General features: G+C 41.3%; 1 protein-coding gene across 5 annotated transcripts in view; it reads right to left on the bottom strand.

Annotated features, from left to right (window-relative positions):
• Positions 1–273: 273 nt before the first annotated feature.
• LOC116623265 (zinc finger protein 461-like) overlaps positions 274–11,371 on the bottom strand; it is a 67,707-nt gene continuing 56,609 nt past the window's right edge. For all 5 annotated transcript variants that reach the window (XR_004297699.1, XR_004297697.1, XR_004297695.1 and 2 more), the window contains one exon: positions 274–358. The gene's annotated coding sequence lies outside the window, so the exon portion shown is untranslated. The remainder of the gene's footprint in view (positions 359–11,371) is intronic.

The raw sequence follows: 11,371 nt of genomic DNA, 5'->3' as shown, positions 1-11,371 counted from the left end.
ACCAATGGAATTTTAGCTCAAGGCTGTCTCACAGTGAGCCCATTGGTCTCTCAGCCCATCTTGTGGTTATTTCCCCAGTTCCAAATGCGTAATTGGAATAGACATACTTGGCAACTAACAGAACCCCATATTAGTTCTCTGACCTGTGGGGTGAGGGTTATTATGGTAGGGAAGGCCAACTGGAAGCCTTTGTAGGTATAACTGCCTCTACCCACAAAAATAGTAATTAAAAAAAATAATAATACCACAATCCTGTAGGTCTTGCAGATATTTGTGGCACTGGACTTGAAAGATGAGTGGTGATTCCAACATACTTCATTCAAGTCATTTACTTGGCTTACGCAGAAAACAGATGGACCTTAAATGACAATAGATTATCATAAATTTAATCAGGTGGTAATCCTAATTGCATTCCAGATGTGGTTTTGTTGCTTGAGCAAATTAACACATCCTCTGGTATGTGGTATACAGTTATTGACCTGGAAAAATTATTTTCTAGATATCTTTTAGTAAAGACCACCAGAAGTACTGTGTTTTCAGGCCAGCAATATACCTTCACTGTTCTACCTCAGTAGCTGTGTTAATCTGGGTTCTCCAGAGAAACAGAACAACTTAGGGGTTTATATATAACACACATATACATATCTGTGTGTGTGTGTGTGTATTTGTGCAAACGCCTAAGTGGTACCCCCACACACACACAGATATGTATATGTGTGTATATACACATACATGCATGTAAATTTTGTATATACACACATATGTATGCGTGTAACATATATTTATACAAATACACACACACACACATATATATTCTTTAAAGATTTTATTTACTTATTTGACAGAGAGAGACACAGTGAGAGAGGGAACACAAGCAGGGGGAGTGGGAGAGGGAGAAGCAGGCCTCCCGCAGAGCAGGGAGCCCAATGCGGGGCTCGATCCAGGACCCCGGGATCACGACCTGAGCCGAAGGCAGACGCCCAACGTCTGAGCCACCCAGGCGCCCCTACACACACACATATATAAAGAAACAGAAGGCAGAGAAAGAGAAAAAGAGATTTAATTTAAAGAATTGGATCAAGTTGGGGCACCTGGGTGGCTCAGTCGGTTAAGCGCCCAGGGTCCTCGGACCAAGCCCCACATTGGGCTCCCTGCTCAGCGGGGAGCCTGCTTCTCTTTCTCCCTCTGTTCCTCTCCCTGCTCATTCTCTCTCTCTCAAATAAATAAATAAAATCTTTTTTTTTAAGATTTTATATGACAGAGAGAGACACAGTAAGGAGGGAACACAAGCAGGGGGAGTGGGAGAGGGAGAAGCAGGCTTCCCGCGGAGCAGGGAGCCCGATGCGGGGCTCGCCCCAAATAAATAAAATCTTAAAAAAAAAAAAGAAAGAAAAGAATTGGAAAGAGAAGAATTGGATCATGCAATTGTGGAAGCTGGTAAGTCAAAAATCTGCAGGGTAGTCATGCAGGCTGGAAAACCAGGTAAGAGCTGATGCTGCAGTTCAAGCCTAAAGCAGTCTGCTGACAGAATTTCCTCTTCTTCAAGAGAAGTCAGTTTTTTTTTTTCTATCAAAGCCTTCAACTGGGGTGCCTGGGTGGCTCAGTCGTTAAGCATCTGCCTTCGGCTCAGGTCATGATCCCAGGGTCCTGGGATCAAGCCCCGCATCGGGCTCCCTGCTCCGAGGGAAGCCTGCTTCTCCCTCTCCCACTCCCCATGCTTGTGTTCCCTCTCTCGCTGTGTCTCTCTCTGTCAAATAAATAAATAAAATCTTTAAAAAAAATTTTTTTAAGCCTTCAACTGATTGGATGAGGCCCACACACATTATGGAGGGCTATCTGCTTTACTCAGTCTACTGATTGAAATGTTAATCTTATCTAAAAATTACCTTCAAAGAAACATCTAAAATAATGTTTGAACAAATATGTAAGTACTGTGGCCTAGCCAAATTGACACATAAAATGAACCATCACAAGGGTATATCAACTCTCCAGCTCTAGGTCATAATTTAATCCACCCACACCTCGATCACATTTCCCTTGCACAAGTCATCACGCTAGGCCATTACATTAATAAAGACTCTAGACATACTAGCAGAGAGTGGGAAATAACTTTGGCAAAAATTCAGGGGCCTTCCACCTCAGTTGAATTTCTATGGATTCAATGTGGTGCATATTGAGATATCCTTCTTAAAGTGAAGAATCCCGGGGCGCCTGGGTGGCTCAGATGGTTAGGCATCTGCCTTCAGCTCAGGTCATGATCCCAGGGTCTTGGGATCAAGTCCCACATCAGGCTCCTGGCTCAGCAGGCAGCCTGCTTCTCCCTCTCCTTCTGCCTCTCCCCCTGCTCATGCTCTCTCTGTCTCAAATGAATAAATAAATGAATGTCTCAAATGAATGAATAAATAAATGAATAAACAACATCTTAAAAAAAAATAAAGTGAAGAATTCCCTCCCAGAACAAAAATAGAGCCACGACACATAGTGGACTTTTTGGATTTTAGACACAACGTTAAAAAAAAAAAAAAAGTAATTTGGATATGCCATTATGGCCCCTTTACTTAATGAACTGAAAAACTGCTAGTTTGAGTGGGGCCCAGAATGAGAGAAAGCTCTTCAACAGGTCCAGGCTGTTTATACTATCTCAAATGAGAGTGGTATATTAGAGATTTGGCTCAAGCAGGCCCTGAAGGCAAATTTGCATGAAGAAGTGGACTACAGAGGCACCTGGGTGGCTCAGTCAATTGAGCGTATGACTCTTGATTTTAGCTCAGGTCATGATCTCAGGGTGCTATGAGATTGAGCCCCTGTGTCAGGCTCTGCACAGGGCCTGGAACCTGCTTAAGATTTTTTCTCTCTCTCTTCCTCTCCCTTTGCCCCTCCCCACCATGCCCTCTCTCAAGAAAAAAAAAATTAAGTGGACTAAATAAATGCACATGATCCCTCCACCCCTACTCCTAAGATACTACAACTCCCAGCCCACCCTATGGTCTCATGGGGAGTGCCCTACAACCAGCTGGCTGAGGAAGAGAAAAATGTGAACACAGTTTACAGATGGTTCTGTATGACATGCAAGTATCACCCAAATAAGGACAGTTGCAGCACTACAGCCCCCTTCTGGGAACTTCTTGAAGGACAATGATGAAATTTTCCCAATGGGAAGAAATGTGAGGAGGGCATCTGGTTGTTTATTTTGCCTGGAAGGAGAAATGGCCAGAAGCAAGTCTATATTCATAGGCTGTGGTCAATAGTTTGGTTGGATGGTCAGGGACTTAGAAGGAACATGGCTGGAAAATACGTGATAAAAAGTCTGGGGAAGTGGTAGGTGGACAGACTTCTCTGAGTGGGAAATGATGTGACAATATTTGTGTCCCATGTGAATGCTTATCTCAGCAGAGGAGGATCTTAATAAATGTAAAGGATGACCAATTTTGAGGATATCAGTCAACCTCTTCTCAGCCACTTGTGTCATTACCCAGAGGGCTCATAAAACAAAGTGGCCATGGTCCCAATGATGGAGGTTATGCATAGGGTCAGCAACGTGGACTTCCACTCACCAAAAATGTCCTGGTTATAGCTACTGCTGAGGGCCCAGTCTGCAGAGACCAACACTGTGTCACCAAAATGGCCTCATTCCCTGGATGATATGGCTTTTCTTTCCCTGCATTCGGTGCTTCCACCACACCACTATCTGTGGACTTAGAGAGCACCTTATGCATCATTGTGGTATTTCAAATAATATTTGCTTCTGATCAAAGGGGTCATTTCATAGCAAATGAATTGTGGCAATCAGCCCATACTCATGGTACTCACATGGTCTTCCCATGTTTTCCATCATTGTGAAGGAGAATTTTTTTTCCTGAAAAAGCTGTCTTGATAGAATGTTAGAATGGCCTTTTGAAGCCTCAATTTCAGTGTCAATTGAGATAGCAATATGTTGTGGGACTGGGGAAGTGTCTTTGAGGATGCTGTATATGCTTTAAATCAACATCCAATATATGGTGCAAATGGGTCCCGGAATCAAGGAGTGCAAATGGAAGTGGTTCCACTCATTATTACCCATCGTGATCCACTAGCAAAATTTTTGCTTTCCATCCCTGCAACCTTAGGCTCTGCTGGATTAGAAGCCTTAGCTGCAAGGAGAGGAATGCTTCCACCAGAAAACAATAATTTTTCCATTAAACTGAAAGTTGAAGCTGCCACCTGGGGTTGAGGCCGCTTTGGGCTCCTTATGCTTCTGAATCAACAGGCAAAGAAGGAGGTTACTGTACTCAATGAGTGATTGGTCCTGATTACCAAGAGGAATTTGGGCTGCTAATATATAATGAATGTAAAGAATCTTATGTCTGAAATATAGGAGCTCCCTTAGCATATCTCAATACTACCATGTCCTGTGATTAATGTTAATGGAAAACTACAACTGGATTCAGGCAGGACTACTAATGGCTGAGACACTTCAGGAATATTTGGTTTATCCTGACAGGAAAGAATCAAAATCCTGAGGTACTTGCTGAGGGCAAAGTAGATATGGAATGTGTAGTGGAAGAAGATAGTTATAAATACTAGCTGTGACCATATGACCAATTGTAAAAATGAGAACAGTAATAGCATGCATAATTCTTCATTTTGTTATGTTTGTATACATATTAACCAAATATTTTTTGTTTCCTTCCCTCTCTTATCCCCTTACTGTCAAACATAAGATTTATTAATAATAGTTAGCTTTATATCACAGTTACAGGAAATAAGAGTGACCCTCACCCAAGGACTTCTGCGTCTTCTCTTGGGGAAAGGGTTAATGTGTTTTCAGTTGTACACAAGATAGCGTTTCATGTTAGTTGGAAGTATGACTTACTGTCTTCATTTGAAGAGTGTGATTAAAGGAAATGTGTGTGGGTGCCAAGCTGATAAGCAGTGGACAGTTAAGGTCATTTTTATGTGTCAACTTGGCTAGACTACAGTTATTCAAACACTAATCTAGGTATTGCTGTGAAGGTATTTTGTAGATGTGACTAAAGTCCACAATCAGTTGGCTTTAAGAGAGATCACCCTAGATAATCTAGGAGGGCCTGATTTAATCAGTTGAAAGACATTAAGAGTAGAGCTGAGGAATTCTTGAAAAAGAAAAAATTCTGCCCGTGGATAGCAGTTTCATCTCATGTCCAAGAATTCTAGCTTGCCCTTCCTGATTTTAGACTTGCCTAGACAGCCCCCACAATCACATAAGCAGACTCACTGCAATAAATCTTTATATATACTGTTTCTGTTTTCTGGTTAAATACTGACTGATATAACAATCTTCCAACCTTTCTTCTTCCAGGACCCTGACTAGGCCATTTACCCTAGGAGTGTGATTATTCTTCTCTTCGGCCTCTCCTCCTTCTACATGAAGTGGAAGACCAAATGCAATACCTGAAATTTCACCCATTGAGAAAAATGTCTCTTTAAGAGCTACCAGTGTGAAGCTTCTGTGTAATGCTGCTGCTTTCCATTTCAGTTTACATTCACATATAGAGCCAACAGACTGTAAGCCAAGTTCAGCCTTTTTCTTTCTTCCTCAGCTGGTTATATGGGACTCCCATATGTCCATATGAGTGATCTGAGAGACACACTGGTGGAAATGATGGGTGACATGCTCAGTAGATTGTGTGCCCTTAGTACTTCTTGTGCACTATTCTGAATGTACCATTTCCATTTTTTTCAAAGGTTGCACTGGGCTCATCCAACTTTATCACTTTGTGGTTCTGACAGGACATACCACACAATGGGCAATTCAGGGTGCATGGTGACTTGGTTTCACATGGTCAAGCATTCTGTCTTCACAGAGCCCAGTAGCACACCAGGAGCTTATTTTCAAAAACTATGTAATTATCTGCGGTGGATGACATGTCCTTGCTCATTCTGCTCTGACTAGGGCTTGCCATGAACTCCATGTCACATCATTTTCAATCAGTCATATCTCCAACAGTATACAGTATTTCAGATCATATAGCTCAAGTGGAAGCACTATTTGCACCTCAGCTGGGACGTGCTGCTTTACTGTGGTAGGCTCCACTCAAAGCTGGCTGCATTCTTTGTCATTCTGTATATGGGTATTCTAAAATGTTGAATGTGTTGCTTTCATAGCACAAAGACGTTTGTCCGGAAGTGCACTTTCTTCTCAATAGTAGAGGATACAAACAGAGTAATTTCTCTTTTACTTTACTAAGTGGCAGGTCTCCGAATCTTTGTAGGTTTTTCTCTCATGCCTTGGGGAACATGTGTCTTAACAAGGCTTCCAATGTGCATGACATCCTTTCCCCATGCTGTCTTATCAAACTGAGGTCATCAATGAAATTAATTACTGTGACATTTTTCCAAAGAAGACATCCGAACGGCCAACAGACACATGCAAAAGTGCTCAACATCGCTCGGCATCAGGGAAATCCAAATCAAAACCTCAAGGAGATATCACCTCACACCAGTCAGAATGGCTAAAATTAACAAGTCAGGAAATGACAGATGTTGGCGGGGATGCGGAGAAAGGGGAACCTCCCTACACTATTGGTGGGAATGCAAGCTAGTGCAGCCACTCTGGAAAACAGTATGGAGGTTCCTCAAAAAGTTTAAAATAGAGCTACCATATGATCCAGCAATTGCACTACTGGGTATTTACCCCAAAGATACAAATGTAGGGATCCAAAGGGGTACATGCACCCTGATGTTTATAGCAGCAATGTCCACAATAGCTAAACTGTGGAAAGAGCCAAGATGTCCATCGACAGATGAATGGATAAAGAAGATGTGGTGTATATATATACAATGGAATATTATGCAGCCATCAAAAAGAATGAAATCTTGCCATTTGCAACGACGTGGATGGAACTGGAGGGTATTATGCTGAGCGAAATAAATCAATCAGAGAAAGACATGTATCATATGACCTCACTGATATGAGGAATTCTTAATCTCAGGAAACAAGCTGAGGGTTGCTGGAGTGGTGGGGGGTGGGAGGGATGGGGTGGCTGGGTGATAGACATTGGGGAGGGTATGTGCTATGGTGAGCTCTGTGAAGTGTGCAAGACTGTTGAATCACAGATCTGTACCTCTGAAGCAAATAATACATTATATATTTTAAAAAAAAAGAAGGAGAAGAAGAAGATAGCAGGAGGGGAAGAATGAAGGGGGGGGAAATCAGAGGGGTAGACAAACCATGAGAGACTATGGACTCTGAAAAACAAACTGAGGGTTCTAGAGGGGAGGAGGGTGGGAGGATGGGTTAGCCTGGTGATGGGTATTAAAGAGGGCACGTTCTGCATGGAGCACTGGGTGTTATATGCAAACAATGAATCATGGAACACTACATCAAAAACTAATGATGTAATGTATGGTGATTAACATAACATAATAAAAAAAAAGAAAAAAAAAAGTACAAGAATGGAAAAAAAAAAAAAGAAAAGAAATTAATTACCGTGATGGGCCAGATTTCCTCATTTTATATTTTGACAGAGGTGACAAAATTATAAACACGTATTTTGTCACTTGCAAATGGTCTTTGGTTTTCTTTTGTGATTGGGATAGAAAAGAATACAGTCATTCAAATCAATTACTATGTACTATATATCTTCTATAACAAAAATACCAATTCCAGAGGCTACTAATTGGTAGAGCTTGCAGTAGCCTACAGCCATCTTCCAGTTACATTCACAGACTGGTGCATAAAATAGACATACGATCATGAGATATAATAGTGACTGCCAATATTATATCCTTTTGATCTTCAGGGTGCAACTAATATCTACTCTCTTTCTGGGATGTGATAGTTTTTAATTTACCATTGTAGCTTGAGGGGACAGAGGTAATCTCAGAGATTTCCACTTGTCTTTTCCATTGTTACTCTTAACACTTAAAGGCCAAGAATTGCCTATGTGGAGTTACTCCAACTCCAAAGTATGTCAATACTTCTTGTAAATTTAGGGATACACAAAATAACCACCAGATGGTCTGTGAACCCAACAGATCCACTGTAAGCTAGACATTGGTCAGAAATCCACTTATTACCCGACCCCTGCCTATGACTATTTTAACATGTGGACCATGATAATGCTTTAGGTCTCTGGATATCATTGTCAACTCAGACCCCTGTATGGGAGATTTCAAGATGTCTGGGTATTTTCATTTTTCCAATGTGTGGTTGCTCAAGTAAATAGCCATAGGTCTCTGTGGCAGAAAGACTAAGATGACCCTCAATGATCTCTGACTCCTGATATGCATGCCTTTGTGTAATCTCCTTCCCTTGAGAGTGGGCTGACTTGTCAAGTTATTTCTAATCAACCGAATATGGCAAAGATCATAGGAAGTCACTTACGTGATTAAAGTTACAAAAGAGAACTTCTTTCTTTTCTTGCTAGAAGACTCTTTATTGACTGTCTTGCTGGCTTTGATGAAGTTTGAATGCCATATTGAAGTTTTATGACTTCATATGTCATTTGATGAATTATGGAATATAAATATATAAAATATGCCATTTGATGAAGTTTGAATGCCATATTGAAGTTTTATGACTATTTTCAACTTTTTGAAGAACCTCCGTACTGTTTTCCAGTTTGAATGCCAGTATGTATGTATGTATGTACGTATGCATGTATGTATGTATGTAAAGTTTGAATGCCATATTGAAGTTTTATGACTATTTTCAACTTTTTGAAGAACCTCCATACTGTTTTCCAGTTTGAATGCCAGTATGTATGTATGTATGTATGTATGTATGTATGTAAAGTTTGAATGCCATATTGAAGAAGCCCATACAGCAATGGAACTGAAATTGGATCCTGGCCAACAACCAGCCTGAAACTGATTACCTTAGTCTAACAGCCTGTAAGGAACTAAATCCTGTGTAAGCTTGGAAGTCATCCTTCCCCAGATGTGCCTTCATGTAAAACCTGGCCCATACCTTGACTGTAGACTTTTTTTTTTTTTTTTTTAAGTTTTATTTATTTAAGTAATCTCTACACCCAAGTTGGGGCTTGAACTCACAACCCTGAGATCAAGAGTCACATGCTCTTCCAACTGAGCCAGCCAGGTAGCCCTTGACTGTAGCCTTTTGAAAGACCTTGAATTAGAGGACAAAGGTTGTGCTCAGACTCATAAACCTCAGAAACTGTGAGATAATGACTGTGTGTTGCTCTAAGCTGCTAAGTTTGTGGTAGCTTGTTACAAAGTAACGGATAATACAGTGTAATAAAGGGTATGATTTCCATTTTTGATGTCTGACTGCTGTGTATCATTTCCTTTAGTGCAGGTGGGGAAGTTCAAACTACACAAACCCCAGCCTCTTCATGGGAACTCTTACAGAGCCTGACCCATAAGCGCAATAAAAAACCCAAGCCACTCTCCCCTCCCTTACTTCTCAATCCATTCTGAGACCTGCTTGGAATCCTCCCTTCTTCTCCCCAGAAAATCTCACTATGTAATAAACCTTTCCATACCCTGTTGGTGCATGTGTGGTACCATCAGTCTTGACACCCAAACCAAATTTTGAGTTGGGGGTCTATCCCACATCTTTAGGGTGGCTGCAAAAATGAGAGCAGTGAGCAGAGTGTCTAAGCAATAGCTACCACTACCAGGGGTCTCTCTTCTCATGCTTTGGTTTCCTAACAAGCTCTGTTGCCTTTTAGCAACTATGTATTTTGAGTTGTTGCCTACTGGAGAGCATGCTGTTTGATATGTGCTGCTGTCTGGAGAGTTTGTGCTTTGAGCTTTGCCACTTTGTGCTGTATTTTCTGAATCCTACCGAACCTCCATTATAGATTTAACTGATTTAAATCACAAGTTTTGATAATTGGCATTTACAGGAATGAGATTGAGGCCCTCCTTAAAGTAGTTCTCGCTCATGTGTCTTTGCCCAAATCTCTATCTCAGATTGAATCATATGTCTCAATTCCAGCAAAGTTATTACTGATGCTAGGCTCAGGGAAATGACACTTACCCTGGGACAATTACTTGTGTGTTTCAACCAGGCACTGAAACTCATTCTAAAGTGCATGCAGGAGAAAGACTGATAGCCTGTGCAATATTCAGGACTGCTGGGTGATTGCTTCTGTGAAAGAAATGCAGTCACCATAGCATGTTACAAATCTATACTCCTTTTAAAACCAGATGGTCAAGATCATACAGAATACCTTTGCCAGTGCTGCTGCCTAGGCCTCTGCAAAACAGATTCTGATCCTCAGAGTTATAGAAGAAAAACACTCATGGAACCCTGTGGCATGGTCCCTTATGAAAAGTGGCCCTGAATACTTTATGCTCACCCTTTGAAAGGGTGTAAGACAATATCACCGTATAGCCAACTGTAAAATAAAACAAGAAAGACTTTGGGATTGATTGAGGGCCACAGATTATCAATGTTCAGAAAGCAGGGTGGGAAAATCAGTACCCAGAGTTGCTAAAATATATAACACGATCTATTACCTAATGTGTTAATTTTAAACAAAAAAATTATGAGACATACAAAGGAATAGGAAAATTTGACCCAGACATGGGGAAAAAAAGCAAGCAACTGAAATTGTCTGAGAGGGCCCAGATGTTACATTTAACAGAAAAGGACATCAAAGAAGCCATTAGGGGCGCCTGGGTGGCTCAGTCTGTTAAGTGGCTGCCTTTGGCTCAGGTCATGATCCCAGAGTCTTGGGATCGAGCCCAGCATCAGGCTCCCTGCTCAGCGGGGAGCCTCCTTCTCCCTCTCCCACTCCCCCTGCTTGTGTTCCCTCTCTCGCTGTCTCTCTCTCTCTGTCAAATAAATAAAATCTTTAAAAACAAAACAACAAAAAAGAAGCCATTAAAATTATTTTGAAGAACTGAAAGAAAGCATGATTAAAGAAGCAAAAGAAAATATGATGACAATTCTTCATCAAAGAGCAAACATTAATAAAGAAATTGAGGGGTGCCTGGCTGGCTCAGTCAGAGGAGTATGTGACTCTTGATCTCGGGATCATGAGTTTAAACCCCACATGGGGTGTAAAGATTACTTAAATAAATAAAACTTCAAAAAAAAAAGAAAAAGAAATTAAAATTATAATATCTTTTTTTTTTAAAAGATTTTATTTATTTATTTGAGAGAGAGAATGAGATAGAGAGAGAGAGCATGAGAGGAGGGAGGGTCAGAGGGAGAAGCAGACTCCCTGCTGAGCAGGGAGCCCGATGCGGGACTCGATCCCGGGACTCCAGGATCATGACCTGAGCCGAAGGCAGTCGCTTAACCAACTGAGCCACCCAGGTGCCCAGAAATTTAGATTTTCTTTTAAGATTTTATTTATTTGACAGAGAGAGAGAGCACAAGCAGGGGGGGCAGTGGGAGGCAGAGGGAGAGGGAGAAGCAGGCTCCCCGCTGAGCAGG

This window comes from Phoca vitulina, unplaced genomic scaffold (genome assembly GCF_004348235.1).
Source record: "Phoca vitulina isolate PV1807 unplaced genomic scaffold, GSC_HSeal_1.0 scaffold58, whole genome shotgun sequence".
NCBI classification, from domain to species: Eukaryota; Metazoa; Chordata; class Mammalia; order Carnivora; family Phocidae; genus Phoca; species Phoca vitulina.
Note: the sequence above shows the minus strand (reverse complement) of the source record. Positions and strands in the feature narration are given on the sequence as shown.